Here is a 14,190-nt window from a genome sequence, read left to right as displayed (position 1 = left end):
AACGTGCCCCCATAAATGCCCGCCCCTCGTCTCATCTCCCAGACGTGGTGGACACACGAAAACGGGGAAACATCGTAAAATCAAGTTTCTCACGGCAACAGCGGCCATAAGGCACCGCGGTGTTCACAAAAGTCGCCTCCAAGACTTGCACATTCTAAGCCGAGGCACGAAACTCTAATGCGACGTGTTATTGCCTAATGGCGCGCGCTCTTCCGAATTCTCTGATCGGGACCCGGTCTGTCCAAAATTCTATTAGGCCTGTGTCCCCAAAGAGAAGCGGGGGTGGTCCTTACAAAAGTTGCCGTCCTGGACTAGTCACTGCAAAAGTAATGCTCTTGGCTCCCCGAGGAATGCCACGTCGCGTTGTTGCCGAGGCGTCTAAAACGGGAGCCGCGCTCCCCCCAAGAAAAGCTTATTATGGCGGCGGCCTTTGAGAGACGTTGGGGGTGGCAATGTGCGCAGCATCTCAGCCCGCGCATCTTATCTCCCGATCTCCTGTCCGCTGGCATGGCAAAAGCCGTCAGAAACGCATACATCGTGTTTGTTGCTTTCTTTCCCGAAACGAATTCTAAAAAGATGGTGCGCTCAAGCTATTACCTACCCATAGGAAGTGTTATCTCAGTAGGTTAGAAGCACCCGCATCATTTACAGTTTTCTGATAAATTAACAGGGGCTCTTACTGGAGGCACGTGGCTGCAGAGAGTTCCAACAGATGATGAACGCTATGCGAACGCCCGCAATTGAACTGAATTGCATGACCAATTGTGTAATCTAAAAAAAACATCTCGCATTTTTGTACGCCTGATAGGACAAAATCCGGAAATCGGTTTTTGTATAGCTGCTTAGGAAGCATTTGCAAGCAAAAATGAAATAGATGTATCAACTACCTGTACAGATGTTGGGGGATCTCTAGGAGCATGCAGTTACCCCCCACTCGTGATTGTTGCAATTAGGTAGGCAACGCCATTTCTCCCCAGTCGTGATCGTTGCTATTACGCAGGTCTTGGAAAACCTAATCTAGAACAGTGTGTAGAAAGTTTATTATGTTACCATTGTCAAAGGAAACTAGTTCAATATTTCAAGTGGCGAACAATAAAAAAGATCACAAAATATTACACAGCTTTTTTACCCTCCCCGGGAGTAACTTAAAAGTTTTAGAAATATTCAGCACTTGTACCATAACAAGAATGTGGTCATCAAACCTGAAGCCGTTTGGAGCAGCCGTTTGCCTAGCCGTTGATATCATCTGGTTGGCCTTTGCGGTTCGGGAGGCTCGCCATTAAGATATACTTTACGACTTTTACCGACGTCGAGGCACGAAATTCTTAAAATTAGTTTTGTGCATCGGTATAAGTGACACTGAATGACAAAACAAAATCGGGTAAATAAATCACTGAAATATTTCTCGGAGAGTCTGTAAGAACCCCATTTTTGTTTAAAAGTGTAGCATCGGTCCAATAGTATTGATTAGAGAGAAACCCTAATTCTACTTCTTAGATATTCGTAAATGCTGCACATACTGCAAAAAGCATTACGATGAGTGAATGGGTGACGGAGATAATTAGGCTTTTTCCACAGCACAATTTCTGTCTTTACACGGTTAGGAGTGGAATGTCCCAAAATTACACCTAACTTAGCCGCTACGCCGTGTTACAAATGTTCCCCCGAAATTTTAAGTCTCTAGGTGTAGTAGTTTTGGCTTGGTGTTGGTTAGTCTGTCATTCGAATAATTGGTCAGTCGGGCACTTCTCTTTATAGGCATAGACAAAAAAACGATGCATTCTTCATGTGTAATGTGTTCCACGTGCTCATATAAATTGCCTGCACGCTCATAGTAAGCCTTCGCCGTAAAGGAACATGAATTATATTTGTTCTCTTTGTAATAGAAGTACATCCCAGCCTCTTACTTTTTTATCCTCTCTTTGGTCCATGTTGTGCTGTTTCATGCCATTGGATATTTAATATATACCGTCAAGAGAAATGGAAAAAAATTGGCAATCAACACATGCTCCTGATAACCCAACGTGACAGTTCAAGTTGACGTTCTTGTACGTCCATTGGTCCTATTATGAGTGCAGTGTTTAGCAGCCGTTATTACGCCACTAGATCGGGGTTTACCCAAGGTACATCGTTTCCATTTTTATAATTAAAAGGAATGTACGTATATATTGGTGCTTTTAAGAAAATAAGCCGCTGTTTCAGGACGGTGATTCGATACTGTTTTAACGCTACCTAGAAATGCTTTTAATAAACGAAATATAAAAAGCACAATTTATTTCATCACCGCGGTAGCTCAAGAGTTTACCCTCGCTGCGGTGATTGCTTTTCGGATGTAAACAAAACACAGTACTCGCATTGAATCAACCACTCAATGCATCAATCAATCAATATAATTTTTTCGAGGAGTAGGCTGCCGGTATTTTCGTGAATTTGCAAACCTCCCGGCTAGCTTTTTTACTGTAGCTTTCGGCTAAGTGGTTACGAATACGTCTGTGGCTTCAATCTATAAACACAAAACTATGAAATTATGATGTACAATTCCCCTATATTTGAGGAAGTAGTTGCAAAGCAAATGTTGCCGAAGCATAGGGGAGGAATTTTTTTGAGCTCAAAGTGCTCTTGTTGGGTTACTTTCAGCAATCCTAGTCATGTTGAGCGGCAGCTTGCGGTACCCTGAAATTCCATACGCACACTACGCGCTGCCGCGGAGACAATTTTTTTACTCAAGAGAAACATTGAATAGCAATCAGAATATTTAAACAAAACTCAAAATAACATATTCCCAAGAAAATAATCAGAACTAAAATGTCTTCCCAAATATAGTTCCCGAACAGCGTTGTAGAGCAATCAAACACCCTCCCGAGGTTACCTTCTCTAACTATAATAGGATCTCATTCTCATGCCTTTGGTTTTATCTGAGTCTTTAATTTCAACCTAAGCTACTCTTTGTTGGAAAACAACATAATGTAACATATTGCCTGATAATTTTTACTATTGATTTCCGTAAACTCTACCAAAGATTGATTTGAAGACGACAGAAATCATGTCTTTCAGAATGTTGCATACATGTTCGTTATTTGGCCTACTTCTGTTTAAACATATTTGATAATTTGCTTGCTTGCGACACATGTCCTGCTTCAGCCACATTTCTTCAGCTGCAGTGGTGTTCTATAAGTGAACAATAAACAAGGGTGCCCCAAGTCAAATTGAATATTTCCCAAGACTAAACCGTTCGTCGTTATAAGATTCCTAATGAGGCACCGTAAAGTTAAAATTCGGATTAGCCACATGGTCTCCTTTCAAAACCCACCTCTTAAACCTGCTTGCAACCGTGAACAACAAAGCGCCGCGATTCATTTCACGAGTTTACAATCGCCTCTAGACTACCCCACGAATAAAACACAATCATTCATTACAGTATCTCCAAACACAGTGCACAGTAGCCCTCCTGTCTTCCCTCTATAAATTGACTTAGACTACCAGTCCACCACCATTGCGCATATCTAAATGACTACACAATCAATGAAGCATCACAGCCATCTCTTGTAAAACAAAGTCATTCACTTCACCGATGTTGCTACGCGCCAGTGAACTCAAGAATAATCTTTTGATTTTATTGTCAATTTATGTTTTCATGAACGTTTCAATGAACAACCATTAAAACACGTCTTGATAGCATTCCCTATAGCCGTACAATTCTGTTTCTGACTCACGCTGGTTTCTCTTTCCCTGTTTGAAAATTCCTGTTCTTGTTTCTTCGTCGTCTTTTGCAAATACGCAATCGTTGTAATACTTCCAGTGTTTTGTTTCGTCCATTTGGATTGCTTTATCTCGTATGAATACCCTAATGCATTGGTATCACTATGTCTTTGTGTGTGTATCTCTCTTGACATTATTCTATAAAGTCCTTCCACTTTGTTTCTGAGTTATGCTGGTGTTTTTTTCGCATTTTAATATTGCTATGCTTCATAAGCTCTTCCGGATTCATGCGATATTTGTTAATAGATTTGTATTTGTATCTGCGTAGGTATCTGCCTTGATAGGACACTTTGTAGCACTTTAATTATGTTTCCCATTTTTGCAAGTTTCTCTTTGCGCCTTTTTAAAATACTTGTTTTTTACGACCTCTCTTTCGCATTTCGGCAATCTTTTTTATTGGTCTAGTGTATTTTTCTGTAGTTGGACACTACGACTATTCCATTCCTTATGTATTCCCCATTACTCAATGCTCGGTAATAAAACCTCTAAGGTATTTCAATTGAAAAAAAAAACCAGTTAAAACCGGACACGTAAGGCTGAGAATTCAAAGTAGCACCAGAAAAGATTCATTTAAAGCAGGCAAGTTTCTCTCTCAGACGAAGGCGTAAATTTAAACCCTGACACTCTTTCGAATTTGAAAGGGAAGCCACAGAAGTAGGCCTGTAGAGGGTAGAAAACGGCTTCGAAATTGGGGAGGCGCCACAGAAAAACTTAAAAGTTCTGCACAACATAACTTCTGTTTTGGTACGCTGTTTTATACCGTTTCCGTGGGTAAGGGCTGGTGAGACATAGCCCGGCAATGTAAGGATGGTAAAACAAAATAGTACAGCGTAAAAATGACAACAGCAAAGCTGTTTAAAAGAAGAAAACAACACGTGCGTCAAATTTAATGTAAAAAATTGAATACCATCTGCGAACGGAAAGAAACATAATAGGAGAAAAGAAAACAAGACAATGGATTCGAAAACTGAAGGAATGCACAAAGGCGTCGCATCACAACGTGCGAAAACTTTAACCTACACCATAAACTTCATTCAATATTATAGATAGCACTTAGATTATTTCAAGAAAAATTTTTATGCTGCTAAAACAGATGATGGAGGGTCTTTAAACAGTTTTAGAATGTACACTGAACGCCGTATGTCTCCGCCTCTCGTTGTTGAACGAGACACAACAAAACCCATTAGACAACGCGGGATGATTGAAGGACTATGCTCGACTTTCAATTTCGTGCTCCAAAACTTTCTCGACAGCACTGGTCAACACAACCTTAAGAAAAACACTACTAATAATAAAGAAGAAGGAAACAAATGACGACATTTATTCAATTATTTTAATAGTTTAGTCACAACACACACTCAGAACATGCAGACACCCTGGTGCGCCTAAATAATTAAGTGCTTGTTTGCATTACTGGGTGTGGGAGCAAAACTAAGCTGCACAATAAAGTGCAAACAGAAAAAAAAAGATGCAAGATGGAGGATAAAGAGCAAATGTGGTAATGTGGAAATAATAAATCCGGTGTAACATGTCAAATAGTTCTGAAAATATCGAAGGTGACTGCTTCAGCGGTTTTCTTCATAGGCCCTTTGAACCAGTTCAAAACAGCCAGTTTGGGCAGACCGCTTTAGTTAAGAGCGAAGCTATACATTGCTGGATATTACCAAACTGCATCAATCGACAGAGTCAGGTATCATTAGACTTTACTCTGCAGAGCTAGCGTAAAATGCTTTGTAGCTCTCAATCTAAAGCATGTGTCTTGGAAAAAAAGGTGGTGGTCTATAATACGCATCCGAGGCACAGGAACGTAAATTTCGTAATGAACTGATTCGATTTTCGAACTGCTTACAAACAGATCCCAAAAGCAATCACATGGAAAATTTCCCGCAGGGTCTGCCACTCCAGAGTGACACGCGAGTCCAGGCTGTAGATTATTTCTTTGTGGCTGGAAAAGAGAGCGAATCACCGATTTGATGCTTGATCGTGTAGCTGAAAACAAGAAAGAACGCTAACATACTATGTGCTCTGCGTAAAGAAGTCGTGAATGAGACTTGAAGAAAGTGCGGTGATTTCCCAGCGAGAGCCGAAATTGTATCTCTTTCTGTACCTCAGACGTCAAACGTGTGCAGTTTTTTCCCAGATCTCGCAAGCTGCGAAGATCGGGGGCCCATTCCAGCAGTTGGCGCACTCTGCTCCCTCACTATGCCTTCTGGGCGCACTTGTCCAGTGCTTCGCATTTTCGGCACATCAGGGCGTTCACGCTTTTTCGAACGTGGTGCTTGCCCGTACCCTATAACAGCAGACGGCACTGAGCTTAAGACACACTTTTGTATTCTACTCGCCTTAAATATAATTGTTTAGAGCCTCCGGGCCGCGCATAGTAACACATTTTTCTAGAATTTATGATTCTCTGTTATTATATTTCAATAAATACTTTTGTGTGTTGTGTTTTAGGCATTCATGTGTATTTTAAAGTTCCCATTGCCCACTACTTCTAGGCATTTTTTTTTACTCACCTCGTGCTTTTGCTATCCTTTTAATACGAAAGCTCTCTGAAATGTTTTAAATAACACATTCTGTACTGTTCTTTTTGTAGGAAGGGTGGCAATTATTTATTTCCAAACTTTGCACTTTTTCTAGTTTTTCTACTTTTTCACTTACTGAATTTTCTTACTGTTCATTTTTCAGACGTTGATACATTGTAGGGCCGCCTTTTACCCCTCCTATTGCGCCCTACCAGGGCTTCGGCAGTTTCACTGCGCTTTAATGCAGATGAATTGATTCACTTATTTTGAATAATTATTCAATCTTCGTGCTGAAACTACTCTGGTCTTGAGCGTGCGGTAGTGGAGGGCTCCTAACGCATGGTCGTTGCCGCGTTTCGCCTCCGTCGTGCAAGCGGCTCCCAATGCTGGGAATACAAGCCACGTCTTTGGTCTCAGCAGCACCACGCCAATGCCTGTAAGTCCCCGGGGCCGATCATTTATTGAATGTTAGAGTAGATTCGCGCCGCAAGATGGCGCCCAGTAAGGACAAGTGCCTCCTCTGCTGCCTCGCTTTCTTCGGAAGGCACGAGTTTTTTCGGTGTTCTGCGTGTAAACGCCGTGCGCACGGAAAGTGCATTGTTCTTCCGGACGAGGAACTGCAGCGTTTGATCTCCGTTGAGGAGCCGTTCGTCTGCAATCTGTGTGTGGCTGCGGCGTCACCCGCTAGGTCTAGCGACCCCGGTGACCAAGCCAGCGAAGATGGTGAGCCAGCGAACATCCCGACCAAACGAGTGGCTTCCCCTTTTGGAGCAAGCTTCAACCCTTCGGCGGACCTACGCGCAGAGGTAGCTGCGTTGACGAATATCCTGTCCGAAGCCTGCGCCAGCCCCTCTTTTCTCGGTGGTGTTGTCACCGAGCTGCGCGAGAAGAACCGGCTTCTGCGACGGGACAATGTGGCTGGGCTTGCCCATCCGGCTGCAATCGTCACTTCCCTGCGTGAGGAGGTTCGCTGCCCGCGAGGGGAGCTCGCGCGTCCCCCGCCTTCTCCGCGTGCTTCCCCGAAGCCTGCTAATCCTTTCATGCCGCCGGTGACGTCACCGCAGTCTGGTATCCCTACGAGGTAGTCGTTTGCCGAAACAGCCGCCGGTGCAGCTGGTGAAGATGCACCCTTCCTGTCCTCTACCACAGCTTCGCCGTTCGTTGACCGCCCCAGCAGTCAACCTGCTACGGCCTTTGGTTTCCGCTGCTACGGCCTTTGGTTTACCTGCTACAGCACTTTGGTTTCCCCTTCGGTCCACCCTCTGCCCCCGCCTCCTAGGTCCGCCACAGCATTAATGGCCCGCCGACGAACTTGCAGAAGACAAGGAGCCCTCCCCGCGTGGGTGCGTCGGAAGCTTCTCAGTTGGTTGTGGTACACCGACCACCAAGCTCCAGGGCCATCCTTGTTTCAAAACTGTTGGGTAACACCACACCTGCGCAACTGTTGGCCCACTTGTCAACTGTGCAAGTTACGCCATTGTCGTGCAAACGCCTTAGGACCATGTACGACTCCTATTCTTCTATTTGCGTAACTGTTAACGAGGAATGTTTTTGGGGCGCCTGAGCGACTCGTGTATGTAGCCAAAAGGCTGCCTTTTCAAGCTGTTCTAAGGCAAGGTCCACCCTGGTATGCTGCACAGCTGTGAAATATCTGAAAATGATCAGTAAGTACGAGAGCCTCGACATATACTATCAAAACACTCGAGGTCTACGATCGAAGTCCTCTGAATATATTAGAAATATTGTATGCTCTAAATTTTCTGCTATTGGCAGTGAAACCTGGCTTTCCGATGATATCTCGTCTTCCGACTATTTCCCTTCTAACTATAAAATCTTTAAAAGCGACAGAAAATTAACTGGACCTAAACAAAAAGGTGGCGGGGTTCTCATTGCCGTTGATCATTCAGTGCAGTGCATGCGGCGTGCTGACCTCGAGACCCAAGACGAATCAGTCTGGCTCGAGGTAGGCCTCACGAGGGGCGAGAGGCTACTCATTGGTGTATTCAATATGTCCCCAGATGTATTTCCTTCTGAATTTATTCGAACCATCACATCCATAGAAAATGTCTCAAATGCACAGTCCAACCATAAGCTCATTATACTTGGGGACTTCAACACCCCAGGTATTCGCTGGAACATTCTTTCCTTTGAGCACAAAAACCATTATGCAGCTCAGAAATGCAGCATGCTATTAGATTTTCAATCTTTCACCTCCTTGCAGCAGTTTTGCCGCATAGAAAACTCTTGTGCTAATGTTCTAGATGTGTGCTTCTCAAACTTGAAAACGTAGAAGTGTGTGCCTCCGAAACATCCCTTTTGCACCCCGACAAGTTTCACCCCCCTCTTATTGTCTCTGTCTCGGTCGCGACCCAGCATCGCTCTGGCGGTGTTGACAATTGTGTAGTCCCGCGATATGCTTTCAAGCGTGGAGATTATGCTGGGCTGTATTCCTTTTATTCCTCTGCTGAATGGTCTAGTGTTTTGGATGTCAATGATGTTGACGAACAGGTTCGACGTCTTACCGAAATCGTCAGAAGTGTCATGGAAAAGTACATCCCTTGTTATAAGCCTGTTCATTCCAAATTTCCCCACTGGTTCTCTAAAGAACTTCGAAGTTCGCTTAAACTTAAGGACAGCGCCCACAAAAAAGCCAAGCGTTCTGTACTTGACAAGTCGAAAGCGGAGTTTAGTCGGTATCGCTCGCTTTGTAAAATCCTCCACCAGCGTGACCACCAGCTCTATATAGAAACGTTAGATGCTGCTTCGTCTCAGAAACCGGCTGAATTCTGGAGGTATGTACGCGGCCGTTCTAAGGCGTCTAAAGAAAATGTTAGCCTGCCTAATTCCGATGGTGAAGAGGTTGAAGATTTTGCCACCAGTTTTGCTCAGTACTTTCAGTCTGTCTTTCAACTGCCAGATGGCAAAGACGAACGCCTATCGTTTATTAACTGCAATTTTAACACACTTATGTTCGATGAAAACATTGTCAATGATAGCCTTCAACGGATGAAACCATAATTTTCCTGTGGTGCAGATGGAATTCGAGCAGCCCTCATGAAGGCTTATGGCATCATTTTTGTGCCTGTCTTAACTTCCATTTATAATAACTGCTTACTTTGAGGTAAATTTCCTCGTGCATGAAAGATCGCTCGAAGTTTTTCAATATTTAAGTCTGGTTATAAGTCAGCCGTTTATAACTATCGCCCGATCTCACTCCTTTGTGTCGGCTCAAAACTCTTTGAGTCAGCTCTGCACAAAGTTCTTGCTGCCTGCGTCAAGAACGTTGTGATACCAAATCAGCACGGCATTTTCTCGGGTGGATCGACGGTCACAAATCTTGCAAGCTTTATGACAGAGGCTTCGGCTGCACTTTGTGAAAACGGCCAGTTGGACGTTATATATTTTGACCTCAGTAAGGCGTTTGATGTGGTGAACCATCAGTTAATAATTAACAAGCTTGCTAAGTCCGGTGTAGACGCAAGCCTTGTTGACTTGTTGTCGAACTATCTCCTTGACCGGTCCTTTTATGTAGATGTTAACTACAAAAAGTCTAGTGTTTACCCTGCAACAAGTAGTGTACCCCAGGGTTCCGTGCTGGGTTCATTATTTTTTTCTGTCTTTATCAATTATGTGTCAACAGTGTTAACAAACTCTTCTTTTCTTATCTATGCTGATGATGTCAAACTATTTAGGCACAGTAGCGGTGTTCAGGACTGCTGTGCCTTGCAGAGGGATGTGTCGGAATTATCGGTCTGGTGCAGAAAAAACTGCCTAATTTTAATCCCCACTAAAACAAAGGTTATCACCTACAGCCGGAAAATCCACCGTCTGATGTTTTCCTACAGTATTGAGGGAGCTCCTCTTCAAAGGGTTGAGGAGATTAGGGACCTAGGGGTGCTTTTCGACAGTACCCTCTCTTTTTCTCCTCATATTAGGCTCATCACCTGGCGAGCACTCCGAATTCTTGAAAATGTGTGTCGAATTACAAAGGAATTCTCTTCTCCAGATCCATTTCTAATGCTATACAATGCAATATGTATACCACAGTTAGAATATGCTTCTGTTGCCTGGAACGGCATCTCCTAATCGAGTAGTGAATTAATAGAACGTGTTCAGAAGAAGTATTTATCCATATTTTTTTTTATTCACCAACAAGTTGTACGAAATACATAACACAAACTGTTGGGCCAATACCGGAGCTAGTTTAGGCCCATTACATAAATACACAATACAGCAGGAAACAAACAGGTGAGTGAAAAGATACTGATTACAAAAACACTGCAGGAAAACCAAATAAAAAAAAATTGAACATAACAAAAGGAACCTGGGTTCATGCGATGTTGGATAGGTAGTACCTTTTTATTGTAAATACAAAGTTATTAGCTGTTTTTATTTCTATAGGTAAAGTGTTCCAAACTTTTGCTCCGTAATATTGTAGTAGCTGTTGACCGTAGGTATTTCGGGTAACAGGCAAGTTAAAATTCACGTTACTTGCATTCCTAGTGTTCCTTGTAGGTAACACAACCAAATTTATTGAAAAAGGATGACAATGGAGAATAATTTTGTTGACAACTATACAGACCTTCATTTCACGGACATGCAAGAATGGAAGTATTTGAAGCTCAGAGAATAACGAACGGCTGCGAACACAAGAGTTAGAAAATGTCATAATACGTAATGCTCGTTTTTGAAGGCGCACGATGGGATCTAAATACGTTTGATATGTAAATGCCCAAGATTCGCAACGATACGTCAACTGACAATGAAACAGTGAGTAGTAAATAACCTTCATAATGGAGATACTGAAGTACGTTCTACTTCTTAAAAGGGCTAAACAGAACGATGCAAGTTTAAAGGAGATCATTTCTATATGGCCTTTCCAGTTCATATGGCAGTCCAGAGTCACGCCTAGATATTTGATGGAATCAACTTGCTCCAGCAAACAACTATTAAAATATACTTTCATTGAGTCTCCATCAAATTGTCTATGCGGGGAACGGCAAAGCATATACTTCGTTTTCGAACTGTTTAGAGTTAATTTATGACCGTTAAGCCAATTTGACAATCGCAACAACTCATGATTTATCGCACTTACTACATGTTCAGCTGATTTACCACTCACTATAATTGCGGTATCGTCCGCATACATTATAACCTTGGATGATGTCAAATAGGTAGAAAGGTCGTTAAAGCTCCGTCATCACAATCACAGTTTTCATCCTGATTCTGACTTACCCATATTTCCTTCCATCCCTTCCTTGAACTGCAGACGTATGAGTGCAGACCTTACATTTCTTCACAAAATTGTTCATGGTTACCTTTCTTGCGCAGACCTGCTTTACCGTTTAGAGTTTAGTGTACCTCAAAGGCCCACCAGGTCGCATCGCCCGTTCTTGACGCTGCGCGCAACTGTAATCATTCTCCAGTGCGCAGAATACAAAATATTTACAACCGCTTCTTTGAACGCCTTGACATCTTTCAGAAATCCTTTACAATTTACCGTACAGCACTGTTGAATACAGTATGTTAGATACCTATGATATGTCTGTCGTTCTTTTTTTTCTGGAATTTGGTTTCTCTACGGCTGTGTCTATCAAACTGATAGTTCCCTATTTTTGAAACTGTTTACTGTCATTTGTTCATCTTATCATTTATCTCTACACTCTTGCCGTTGTTTTTGTCGTATTACTATGAAACTTTGTTGCACTGCCTGTCGTGTGGCCTTTACGACAGGCAGAGCAACATAGGCATCTTCTTTTTTTTTTACCTCTACCCAGTCTCCGCCTGTGCATTATTTCTGTCATTTTCACTACTTCAATTTGTGTGTGTCTTGTCACTTGTTTGTTTCTTGCTATATGTTTCTTGTATTTTGTTTTCCTGTAACTACCCGTGCGCCAGCACTCAGGCCTCTGGCTGTTCCTGGGCACGTAAATAAACATGACTGATTGATTGATTGATTAATATTATTATTGCTATTATTGTTATTATTATGTGGTAGAGGTTAATGACCTAGGCGTCACTTTTGACAGTAAACTGAGCTTCTCTCCACATATTCAGGTAATTACTCGTAGAGCTCTTCGACCGCTTGGCGTTGTCTGTCGCGTGTCAAAGTAGTTCAAGGAGCCGATTTCTCTTCTCAAGCTCTACAGAACTATATGTCGTCCTCAGCTTGAATATGCATCTGTCGTCTGGAACAGCACGAGCAAAACAAACCGTAAGCTTGTAGAAAGGGTCCAAAATAAGTTCATATCTATCTTCAACCATCGCTTTGGCGATAGTAGTAATTATAACGCTGGATCGCTCTCTTCATTGACGCTATCATGATTAAGTTCCAGGCGGAACAAGGCTGATATTCTCTTCCTATTTAAAATTATGCACGGCATAGTGTCTTGTGGTGAGCTGCTACAACATGTTCGCCTTTATGTGCCGCAAAAGTGGACCAGGAAACATGATACCTTTTCCAACACTAATTGTCTGCGTGTCTTGTGCCCTGTGTTCCTACTTCAATGCACATACAATCGGTACTCGGATTACCTTGATATATTTAATGATTGCCTTACTCTGTTTCGCAAACATGTCTGTGAGTTTGTATTGGCGTAACTGCCAACTTTTCTTATTCTGCATTTGTCTTTTATCCTTGAGTTCATGCACTTAAATGACTTTCATTCTGTAACTTCAACATAAGTTATCCTTTCGTTTTTTTTTGTATTTTGTATTTTATTTTGTATTTGAGATATGTGTACATTATGTTTCGTGTGTTGCTGTTTCCGTGCGCCAGCACAAAGGCCCCCCCGGCTGTTCCTGGGCACGCAAATAAATGATTGATTGATGAATAATATTACTATTATTATTATTATTATTATTATTGTTAATATTATTATTATTACTAATAATATTATTATTATTATTATTGCTAGGTGCCACCTGGCGCCGCAAAATCGCCTAGCAAGGATTGCTGTCTTCTATGCTCTTGCGTTTTTTACGGTAAACAAAAGTTTTTCCGCTGCATTGCCTGGACTGGAAGAAACGCGTGCACACGAAGTGTGGTTATCGACGCTGAAGAACCTTTCCGGCCGGCTCGGACGGTGGATTTTGCGATTACAGGTGTACGACTACACTGTACAGTACAAATAAGGCAAGAAACACCTTGATGCGGATGCCTTGTCACGATGTCCCCTCGTGTCGACATCAAACACCGCTGGCGATGTTTCCTCTGTTGTATGGCCGGACGCTGAGCTTCAGCTGCTGAGATCTGGTGCACGGCCCTTCATGTGCAATATCTGCGAAACGGTTGAGGTGGCGGCTAGGCCTGGTGGAGCCAGCGACGATTCCCGCGCCCCCGCAAGCAGGCCTTCTTCCTCCGGCTCCCTTCGTTGAGACTCGCCGACAGTTGTCAAGAAGGCCCCGGCACCCCCGCCCCAACCGAGTGACCTTGGCGCCGAAGCTGCCGGTCTTCGCTCGCTCCTCATTGACGCGCTGTAGGGGATTTCCTTTCTCAGCGACCAAGTGGCCGGGCTGCGCGAGGACAACGACCTTCTGCGCCGGGAAAACGCGCAGGCTTTTGACTGCCTCCGTCAGGAGAGGGAGGGAGACCGCAGCCATTATGTGAAGCTGGTCGCTTCCCTGCGTGCAGAGGTTTGCTCCTAGCGAGCCGAATTGCTTCGCCGCCCCGCTGCCTTGCAAAATGGAGTGCGCGGCAGCTTGGGGAAGCCTTCTTTCACCCAAGTTGTCAACAAGGAAGTGCCATCTTCGTCGGCTACGTCGGCTCCGCTGCAGGTGGTGTCTCCGGCGTCTCCGACACTGCCTCAAACTCCGTCCACCCTTTACCCGGTGCTTTCTGTGTCTCTGCCTGACGGTCACAGTCCCATTATTGAGAAGAAGCGCCGAAGCCGGGCATGTGTGGGTG

Source organism: Haemaphysalis longicornis, unplaced genomic scaffold (assembly GCF_048455015.1).
Source record: "Haemaphysalis longicornis isolate Haplotype H1 unplaced genomic scaffold, Haemaphysalis longicornis Haplotype H1 scaffold_28, whole genome shotgun sequence".
In the NCBI taxonomy this organism is placed as follows: domain Eukaryota; kingdom Metazoa; phylum Arthropoda; class Arachnida; order Ixodida; family Ixodidae; genus Haemaphysalis; species Haemaphysalis longicornis.
This window is presented reverse-complemented; position numbering follows the sequence as displayed.